This window comes from Onychostoma macrolepis, chromosome 04, assembly GCF_012432095.1.
Source record: "Onychostoma macrolepis isolate SWU-2019 chromosome 04, ASM1243209v1, whole genome shotgun sequence".
In the NCBI taxonomy this organism is placed as follows: Eukaryota; Metazoa; Chordata; class Actinopteri; order Cypriniformes; family Cyprinidae; genus Onychostoma; species Onychostoma macrolepis.
The window spans coordinates 617,629-629,302 of NC_081158.1; the positions used below are offsets into that span (position 1 = coordinate 617,629).

General features: G+C 39.2%; 1 long non-coding RNA gene across 1 annotated transcript; it reads right to left on the minus strand.

The window, feature by feature from the left end:
• Window positions 1-399: 399 nt before the first annotated feature.
• On the minus strand, window positions 400-1,048 carry LOC131538889 (uncharacterized). The gene is made up of 3 exons (XR_009270734.1): window positions 997-1,048; window positions 740-841; window positions 400-623 (listed from the first exon to the last, which is right to left on the minus strand). It is a non-coding gene; the product is annotated as an uncharacterized LOC131538889 (long non-coding RNA).
• Between the last annotated feature and the right edge of the window lie 10,626 nt (window positions 1,049-11,674).

Here is an 11,674-nt window from a genome sequence, read left to right on the forward strand (position 1 = left end):
TATCCTAATAGGCGTTGTGACCAAAATGAATGTAATAAACATCACTACGTTATACTGGCCTTACCAATAATATTTTTGAATATCACCACACAGCAAGTGAAGAAGTTGATCAACTCTTCTGTTTGCCTCTCCCCTTAGGAACTGGTATTTAAGCGCCAGAAAAAACCTAAAAGGGGAAAACAATAATATACTGTTATGAGTAAATCATAGATTGGAAAACAATACTCACTCAGTGTTGGGGAGATAGGATTGTGATGGAAATGATAACTTAATTTGAAAATACAAAAAAAACGGTTCCAAATGTGACCAGAAAAATTGTGTTCAGTGGCAGATTAGAAGAGAAATGTGCCGTCTAGGGAACCAAATGTTCCCGATCAGGAGTTACTTTTTTGTTTTATATCATGCATTGTAATGTTTGAAAAAACATGATTATTAATCTTTGACTACCTCTCTGCCTTATTGTTGGTGTCACTGCTGTTGTGCTCAAACAGTCGTCCAAAATTGGCCCATAGTGCTGCATGTGGAAGCCAGTGCACCTTCAGGTATGTTGTCACTCGATTGCTGCCAAGCTGGGCATCAAGGTCATTGCACACGCTAGTGGACACTGTCACAAAATCTTCCTCCTGAAATCATACCATACATATATTATGGTTGCCAGTTTAGAGTACCCAACACAGACGAAACAAGGGTAATAGCAGATATCGAGACACATACAATTTTATATATCTATCGTAGTTACCGTTATGCAAGCTTTCATTCTGGTCATGGCATGAATGACGACGTGTCTTTTGTCAGGTGACAGGTTCCCACCATCTCTTGATGTAACCCAGCGATGTACAGCCTTTAATACACAATATATGGCACTGTAAATGAGGCTACATTGTTTTTTTAGAAGCTACAGCAGGCATATGATATCAAAATTGTAAATCAATTTATTTACAACCAAACAGAATGTTCAAAGTACCTACTTGTGCATTTCTTAAATGCAATCAGTACCTGGAGAACATGAAACCAACAGAGGAGAACTTTGGTTTTGGGGAAAACTTCTTATGGCATTGAGCTCTTTCAAGTCTCTGTCGATCATAACTGACCTAGGAAAAATAAGACCAGACTCCAGCTAATAATATTGTAGAATACTGGATTATCACAATTTCATCTAGGCAAATGTAGTAAATTTACCATTGTTTAAGTTACAAAAGGTATTCAATTATCTCTCAGTATTACAACTCCTTTGTGCTTGTATGGGTATTGGGCTTTTGAAAAGAACTGTTCTCACCTTGGGTAAAAGTTTGGATTGCTTGAACAAAGCATGTTCAAGCAAAGCTCAACTATTGCTGAGGATTCCTGGCTCATTATTAGGTATGCAAATGGGACTCCTCTTCCAGTTTGATTGACAAGTACAAGGGCATACAGGGCATACCCATATGATGTCAAACCTTTGTAGGAGGCGTCCATAAAAACCATGGGGTGGGGGTTCTCTTGGAGTAGAGCCTTCTGTTGTGGTGTCTGGACAACAATAACCAGTGGCTGGTCTTTTGTCAAAGGTTGTAAAAAGCAAATATTTTCTTTCAGTTCACCTGTCACCAGCTTTTCCACACTCACAGCATCATCGATGTCCGGCAAAGTGAAGATACGGAGGTGGCGTTTTACCAACCTTACATCTTCTGGAGTTAGGAAAAAACGCCTGTCATGCTTATCGGTGTAACCCCGACTACATGCCCAATCACAGCTTTTTATGACAATCTGTGATATGGATAGACCTTGCGTGAGCCATATCTCGACAAATCCTAACAATTCTGGATTAATTGCATTTTTCTTCCTCTCTTCAGGGTTTGACAAATCATGTCCCGTGTGTGTTAATTGCTGCCGAACTACTACTGCTGTGAAACCTGTCTCTATAAATTTAAACGACACATAGGCTTCACAGGAATTGGCCCTCGTTTCACATGCCTTGCCCATGCTTTTTCCTGTTGGTTTGTTGCCTCTTTCACAGGCATGGAAATAATAATTTTTGCTGTTCTGTTTTGCAGCCAAGAAAAAGGTCTTTGTTTTCTTCTGTAGTTCTTCTACATAGTTCTCCATAAACTCTGTTTTCTTGTCCCCATGAACAATTTTGATATCCGTGGAAACACGGGAATCTTTTTCTATTCTCAGTTTCCTTCGGATGCCCTCGATCCATAGCTGCTCCATAATCTGCAGTTGATATAAACAATACAGCTTTAAGAAAACAATAATTTTATGAAACATTTCAGAAATAGACACAGCATACCTGAATATTACCGGATTAGAAGAAAACTAGTTTTATGTTTGCAAATTTCAGTACTACACAGAAAGTAGCATATGAAGTAAAACAAATTTTACTAAAAAATAAAACAATTTTTATTTTTCTATGTACATTTCTGAAATGCACTTTCTGTAAAGCTGCTTTGAAACAATGTGTATTGTGAAAAGCGCTGTACAAATAAATTTGAATTGAATTGAAGTGCCCTGAGATTTGTGTTGTTCCATTTACATACTATAAGGTGCTCTAAGAGCAGTATTAGCATGTGTATGATGTAGTAGTATAAGAAAGTGTGCCACTAATGCCCATAGAGCAGCCAATTAATGTTGTATGTAGATAATATAAGGTGCCCTGAGAGCAGTACTAGAATACTTGCAGCGAAAATGTCCTTAGAGCAGCTAATTCATGTTTCATGCAGATACTACATGCAGATACTACAAGGTGTCCTGAGAACAGCATTAGAATGTGAGTGAGTAAGGACGCAGAAAAATGTCCAATTGTAGATCTAATGTCATAGCAGCATTAGAATATCTGCAACAAAAATGCACTAAGAGCAGCAAATGAATGTTGCATGGCGATACGGTAAGGTGCCCTGTGGGCAGTATTAGAATTTATGGTGCAAAAATACCCTTAGAGCAGCCAATTGTAGATCTAATGTCATAAGGTACCCTCAGAGCAGCATTAGAATATCTGCAGCAAAATGCGCTAAGAGCAGCAAATGAATGTTGCATGGAGATACGGTAAGGTGCCCTTAGGGCAGTATTAGAATGTTGCATGGAGATACGGTAAGGTGCCCTGAGGGCAGTATTAGAATGTTGCATGGAGATACGGTAAGGTGCCCTGAGGGCAGTATTAGAATGTTGCATGTAGATACGGTAAGGTGCCCTGAGGGCAGTATTAGAATGTTGCATGGAGATACGGTAAGGTGCCCTAAGAGCAGTATTAGAATGTTGCATGGAGATACGGCAAGGTGCCCTGAGGGCAGTATTAGAATTTATGGTGCAAAAATACACTTAGAGCAGCCAATTGTAGATCTAATGTCATAAGGTACCCTCAGAGCAGCATTAGAATATCTGCAACAAAATGCGCTAAGAGCAGCAAATGAATGTTGCATGTAGATACGGTAACGTGCCCTGAGGGCAGTATTAGAATGTTGCATGTAGATACGGTGGTGCCCTGAGGGCAGTATTAGAATGTTGCATGTAGATACGGTAAGGTGCCCTGAGGGCAGTATTAGAATGTTGCATGTAGATACGGTGGGTGCCCTGAGGGCAGTATTAGAATTCTGCATGGAGATACGGTGGTGCCCTAAGAGCAGTATTAGAATGCTGCATGGAGATACGGTAAGGTGCCCTGAGGGCAGTATTAGAATTCTGCATGGAGATACGGTAAGGTGCCCTAAGAGCAGTATTAGAATGCTGCATGGAGATACGGCAAGGTGCCCTGAGGCAGTATTAGAATTCTGCATGGAGATACGGTGGTGCCCTAAGAGCAGTATTAGAATGCTGCATGTAGATACGGTAAGGTGCCCTGAGGGCAGTATTAGAATTCTGCATGGAGATACGTAAGGTGCCCTAAGAGCAGTATTAGAATGCTGCATGGAGATACGGCAAGGTGCCCTGAGAGCAGTATTAGAATGTTGCATGAAGATACGGTAAGGTGCCCTGAGGGCAGTATTAGAATGTTGCATGGAGATACGGTAAGGTGCCCTAAGAGCAGTATTAGAATGTTGCATGAAGATATGGTAAGGTGCCCTGAGGGCAGTATTAGAATGTTGCATGGAGATACGGTAAGGTGCCCTGAGGGCAGTATTAGAATGCTGCATGGAGATACGGTAAGGTGCCCTAAGAGCAGTATTAGAATGTTGCATGAAGATACGGTAAGGTGCCCTGAGGGCAGTATTAGAATGTTGCATGAAGATACGGTAAGGTGCCCTGAGGGCAGTATTAGAATGTTGCATGGAGATACGGCAAGGTGCCCTGAGGGCAGTATTAGAATTTATGGTGCAAAAATACACTTAGAGCAGCTAATTGTAGATCTAATGTCATAAGGTACCCTCAGAGCAGCATTAGAATATCTGCAACAAAATGCGCTAAGAGCAGCAAATGAATGTTGCATGTAGATACGGTAAGGTGCCCTGAGGGCAGTATTAGAATGTTGCATGTAGATACGGTAAGGTGCCCTGAGGGCAGTATTAGAATGCTGCATGGAGATACGGTGGGTGCCCTAAGAGCAGTATTAGAATGCTGCATGGAGATACGGTAAGGTGCCCTAAGAGCAGTATTAGAATGTTGCATGGAGATACGGCAAGGTGCCCTGAGGGCAGTATTAGAATGTTGCATGGAGATACGGCAAGGTGCCCTGAGGGCAGTATTAGAATTTATGGTGCAAAAATACACTTAGAGCAGCTAATTGTAGATCTAATGTCATAAGGTACCCTCAGAGCAGCATTAGAATATCTGCAACAAAATGCGCTAAGAGCAGCAAATGAATGTTGCATGTAGATACGGTAAGGTGCCCTGAGGGCAGTATTAGAATGTTGCATGTAGATACGGTAAGGTGCCCTGAGGGCAGTATTAGAATGCTGCATGGAGATACGGTAAGGTGCCCTAAGAGCAGTATTAGAATGCTGCATGGAGATACGGTAAGGTGCCCTAAGAGCAGTATTAGAATGTTGCATGGAGATACGGCAAGGTGCCCTGAGGGCAGTATTAGAATTTATGCTGCAAAAATGTCCTTAGAGCAGCAAATGAATGTTGCGCTAAAATACGACACGGTGCTCTAAGACCAGTATTAGAATATTAGAAATTAGAATATTAGAATATTAGAAAGAGCAGCTAAGCTTTTTGTTGTATGTAGCTATGACAAAATGCCCTGGGAGCAGCAACACTACCACAGCAAAAGTGTGCAATGACAGCAGCGTAACTTGCTATTATAGCCAGTAAAAGTTATAATAGAATATAAGCTAACATTAGCTGTTATCCTTTCTTAGAGCTAGCTAGCTAATGTTGAGAGTTAGATTACTTACATCAGTTAGCTAGCTAGTTAAATAACAGCTCGATAGAAAAACAAGCTTTACTTGTTATATATACTTCATTATCTTGACATTTTAATGTAATAATCTAATATAGTTCAACATAAAACATAACATTACCTTAACTGCAACGATATCCTTAGCGTGATGTCTCCACTCTCCAGGATGTCTCCCGCGTCCTGAGAAAAACAATTCAAATAATCCATGTCCCGCCTCCTGCTGTCGCTGATTGGACGACTGAGAGAACCAATAAGATGCAATGCTGCCCTGAGAACATATTTCAATAACTAAAAGTCTAATCTGCGAATAGCCTTCTGATAATGTTTGGGGCTCAGACACACACTCTCTCTGTTTAAATCTAGATTAAAAATACATCTTTTAGCCAAGCGTTCACATAACTCATAACCTTGTACTCTAGTAATAAATGCACGTGATCATCTTTTGCCTGAAATAATATGAACAGCATCTATGCTAATTCTTCTCCTTTTGTTTTCCTGTTTCCCATCCCAGTGTTACTACAGCTTGGATCCAGCCTCACTTGTGGTTATTTCAGATGAAGACCCAGATGATGGCAACTACAGATGAACATACCAACCTGACAAATGTTATGTATTGCAATCATTGCCTTAAAGCATATGTTGAGTGATTTTCAACCCACTTTGTATTATTACTATGATGGTAATATATGTGAACGAACAATATTTAATCTTTCTCGGAGTTCCATGAGATTCCCATTTATTTGTCAGCCAAATAATATTTTGCATTATCCGAATAATGTTTATTTACATATTACAGACTTTGTGACAGTATAAAGTGGATTAAATTCACCAAACTTACCCTTTAATGTTTGTCTGTTTAACTGAACATGACTTTGAACACATAACTTGTATTATCTTAGAGTTATTGACATATAGACATTAATTTGTTGCCAGAAGATGCTCCCCATTGAGTCACAGTCACCTCAGGCTGTTGATAGGATTTTTTTTTTAAACCTTGAAATTTTCTAAAGCTGCTTTGATTGTGAAAAGCAGTGTACCCTTACAACAGTTAACCATGTTTTTACTATGGTAAAACTAGCAATCATAACTGTAGTAATCAGGGTTTTTTTAGTCTTTCTCAAACTAAGGTTTTGATATCATGGTTCTACTAAAGTAATATTTTAATGCAGGAGTAAAACTGTGGTAACCATAGTTTTTGAAAGCATATGGTGAAGTTTGTAGTTACTATAGGTTTACTACTATGCTGTAGTAAGACCATGGTTATGGTAGTTAATGTGAATTTACTACAACAATCATAGTTAAACCATGGTTAATTTTGTGGTTGACTTTTGTATGGACATATGTGAACTGAATGCTTCTATTTGAAAGTCACATTGGATAAAACCATCTGATAAATATACTGTATGCATTTGGATGTTTAATCTGTTCACTGAAAATAAATTTTCAATTGCTATTGTACATTGTTTTTGATCCATTATTGTGTGCAAGGACATTTCGGTTAGCGTAATCGAACCGATTATGAACCACGGACCGACCGTGGAGCGCCAGAAAACAGTATTATAAACCAGCGGCTCGTCAGCGGACCGCTGTCGGAAAAGCGGCGGCTGCCGCTGGTGGTCCGCTTGAATAACGATGAGCAAAACGCCGGTGAACCACGGGTGGCATCCGCCGGTGGGCCGCCGACTCTACGACCAGTGGGCCGCCAGTGGCCCGCTGGTCTTATGTTAGCTGGGTACTATTCACATTTCAATAAAAATAGAAAATAAATAATAAAAATACCTTATCCAGGTTGTCCACTCCTCCTTTGGATTTGTTATAGATCATCAGTGGCTTCTTGTCGTCTCTGCTGCTTACTGTGGCCTCCCTGCGCAGTGTGCTAAGCAAAAGCACAGCTTTCCCTTTTTTGGGACAGTAAGAAACAAGAGACTGTGTCTCCGTAAAGGCAAACAATGATGAAAAGTGAGCTCGTTCTTTTGTTCCAAGCAGGGCAGGTGGGAGTTCTGGCTTATTTTTTCGAATTGTTCTGGGCTGCGTTTCTCAAAAGGATCGTAAGCTTAAGTGCATCGTAGACCCATTGAAACCAATGGAGCTACGATCATCTTAAGCTTACGATGCTTTTGAGAAACACAGCCCTGACCGTTGTAAGTCTCCTCTGTAGCAGCTCCTGGGAAAAGGCGTGTGACGTAAAAAAAACTGTCACAGAAGATTGTGTGACCCTGCAGGCCTTTTGTGACATCGAGCACAACTCTCATCCCCTGGTTCTTTTCTTGCTGTCCACCCACAGCCTCGCCTGTGTATACTTGCATTTGTCAGGTGTAGCTTGTTTTTGCATCGCATGCAGCCCAAATTTTGATGCCATATTGCTTACTGGGTAGATATTGCTTGAATGGACAGTGACCTCTGTACCTCTGGGCCAGGATTGTACATCATCGGCAGACACAAGCTGGATTGCTGCCAATTTGTCGTTTGCACTTCGAGCAGCTCTGGTCTGCTTATCATCACACCTGATGACCCTTGAAATTTTCCATTAGGTCTCCAAAGATATGACTGCATGAAACATTGGCCTTCCCAGAATCTGGATGCCATAAGCCTGCGACAGCCTCATTGTTGGAGCGGTATACCCCAGCGAGAATCACAAGACCAATACAGGCCTGAATGTCTATCAAACCCAAATCAGTCCACGCATCAGCAAAAACTCGCCTCCCCTCCAGATTTGTCATTTCAAGCACTATATCTTGAATTTCCTCAGTAACAAATAGCTTGAATGTTGATTTGATGTCCTCAGCATGAGAACATGCATACCTGGTCATTCCTGGGGTCATCCGCAGTGCTGTCTGTGACTTTTTTGCATGAGGGGGTGGAGATGATTTCTAGTGAATGTTTCCATTTTTAGAGAGGTAAGTGTTTGGCTCCTCGTTGGCATCCTCTTCACCTGAAGTTTCCTCATAAGTTTCATTGTGATCTTCTTCCTGCTCAAGGTGGTCTTCTGTTTCAGAAACTTCATCAAAGTCCTCTGATTCAGCATCCGCCACATCTTCATCATCACTAGATTCTAAAATGTAATCCAGGGTCCTTACTCCTACTCTGATAGCAGAAAAGGTAATCTGCCCCAGACTCTTTGATCTCAGTATTTGAACTGTGTGTCTGTGTTTGTGCTGAATGATATTGTCTCATCCTTTCAACTCTCTCTCTCTCTGTGTGTGTGTGTGTGTGTGTATTGTGCATTGTTGATGTGTCAGTGTCACCAATTTATTTTTGTGGTGGTTCTGCATTTTGGATTTTTTTTTTTTTTTTTTTTTGACATTTGTAGATCTAGAAAGTGTTGACAGGTGTACAGTCTCATGCCATTTGGACAAAGAGAACTTTTTAAAAAAATTCAGCAAACATCCTCTGGGGTCTGACCCAAACAGTGTACAAGGGTTAAAAGAAGTTTCTCACATTTACTGCACGCAATGACATTTTCGCAGACTCAATCCACCAAAAATGATATAAGAGAACACTTATTAACATGGAAAAACCCACGCTCAACTTTCGCGCACAGGCGGAAACATGAAACGAACATGTGCCTTCATAAAACTCAGAATATACATCAAAATTGTCAACAGGTAAATACATGCTTACTCGTTTCATTTTCATAACACGTTTATGATTAATACCAACTCAAAACTTCAGCTAGTAAAGCACATTTTCACTCTTTGATGCAGGGCACTGCAGAAACATACCTGACTCTCTCCAGTCACAGGCTGTTCTGACTGAGAGACAGTGTTGCCAGATTGGATGGACGATTTCCAGCCCAAAAGCTCACAAAAACCCGCCCAAAACTTTAACTGTCAAAATAATGTGATAGAATGTAAATCAAGGTTGATAAGAGCCATTTTTAACTCCTTATAACGAAATAATAACGACAAAATAATATAAATATAATGCTAGATAAATTTCCCATGGATCAAATCAGGGAAAATACATTAAAGAGAATTACCAAATATGATTAAAATATGCAAGCAGACGCTATCAAAACGGCAATCAAGAAATTAACCTATACCCTCGAAAAACACATGCATCATTTTCAATGTCAACAGTCAGAATTTAAATGCAAAAAGTGCCCAATATACACTGCGTTCCAAATTATTATGCAAGTGACATATTAATAGGATTTTGGTACAATAAAGAGTCAGATTTTTGTTTGTGTGGTTTTTCACATCTTTTTAGTTAACTGGTATCAATCTCAGACAGGTTTGTTCAGTAGTTTGCCAGTTCTTCTTAGGTAAATGGAAACCCTACTTAAAGAGGTTGTTCCACATTATTAAACAAGTCACAGTTCTCATGAAATATGGTGAGGAAGAAAGATCTTTCTGAAGCTGAAAAGTATTAAGTGAAACGTTTCAGCACATTGTTATCTTCAGTGCTCACCTAAACAACATTCACCCTTTTTAAGTAGGTCAGCAATTAAGGACAATCAGCTGAATTCAATTATCTCAGGTAAGCAAGTTTGATCATTCACATATATAGCAGAATGTTATAAGTATACAACTTCAAAGAATGATTAAACATTACAAATAGAGAGAGAAAAAATTAAGTAATAATGATAAATTAATTTTTCTAGAGTTCTAGCTCTTCATTCATACCCTCAGCAAATAAAGATTTAAGTTCAAAGATCCAGAAAGCTCTATCTCCACCTCTTCTATGAGGTAGAATCCACTCGATGCCCAGGAACTTCATGTCAGACAAAGAGTGGTTAGCAGACTTAAGGTGACGAGAAATTGAAGATCATTCCTGAGTATCATCCTGTCTCCTAATAGCACTTGTGTGTTCAATCATTCTTGTGCGTAATGCATGTGTAGTTTTGCCAACATATAGTTGTGAACATGGACAGATGATAATGTAAATAACATATTTACTCAAGTGATCAGTTGTCTAATCTTATAGGTTTTTAGTGTATGAGGATGTGTAAATGATTTACATTTAACATACTTAGTACAGGAAGTACAGTTGTGACATGAAAAATTATCCTGGGCATCGACAAGAGTAGTCGGAGAAGAGATGTAGGTGTCAGCATGAGCAAGCTTATCCTTCAAATTAGAGCTCCTGGAAGAGACTGTTTTAACTCGCATGTACTTTGCACTTTTTGCACAATGCAATTTATAAAATAAAAAAGAAGTTTTTGTAGACTTTTTCAGTCTTGAGTGGATCAGTGTGCGGTTAGCCACCTTTTTGTTCATTGCTGTAAAACTAACATACTTTTTATTTATTTATTTATTTTTATCAGCAGGTGGAGAGACAGTCTGAGCAGTAACAGGACAACAATGATTACAAGTAGAGATGGGTTTCACAAACTGGTACTAGTTTGGTTCCTGACTTGTTCAGTACTGAAAATGGATATAAGCTACAGGATCAATAGCGCTGCTATCAGTATTTTAGTAACGTTGATTCATTACCCCTTTAGACACAACCACATATCATCCAAACCATCTCCCAGTGGATGGCAGCAAGGATCCAGGATCAAGAGATCATTCATCATGAAGACTGTTCAATAGGAAGCAGTGAATCCTGGGTGAAAAACTAAACCTGGTTGTTTCAGCATCACTCAGGCAAGACAAAATACATTTAAATTGATTTCAGTTGGTTATATGTTTTGATATCAGTTTCCGAACTGATTGCACTGTTTTAAATTCTTTTTAAATCAATTTTGTTTTTATTGTTGTGATTTATTATTACTAATTTTTTTAATTCCTTGTTTTTATTGTTTTTATTATTTTTAATGACTATTTCACGTCCTTTTATGTAAAGCACTTTGAATTACCACTGTGTATGAAATGTGCTATATAAATAAACTTGCCTTGCCTTGCCTTAATGTTATTATGAAATAACTAGGCCTATTATAACATTACATTCAGTTAGAGAGCAAAAGAATGACAACATAACCGGTACATTATTTGTTTTGTATTTCCTTTTTATCTTCTTCTCTCAAAACTCTATTGTTTTTTAGAAAATTCAGGAAATTTTATTTTCTTATTTTTAGCGTTCATTTTAAGCTATTAAACACAGGCGGCGGTTTTTTATCCTATTAGTGATTAATGTAAAATAAACGCTAAAAAGAAGACTATTTTGTGAGTGCGGATCGTGTTCTCATTACAAATAATATTTAATAAACACAATACAGTGCATCCTGCACCTAAACAGGCGTGGTTGAATCTGCCGGTGGGGGCGGAGCCACAAATCCGTGAGTTTACAAACCCGTGGGAACGGATTGTGAAATCGTGCACGCGGATTATGAATCTGTGGGTACGGATTCAAAAACCGAAGGTACGGTTTACAAAATCTGAGCGCACGGATTGGAAATTCGTGGGTACGGTTTATTAA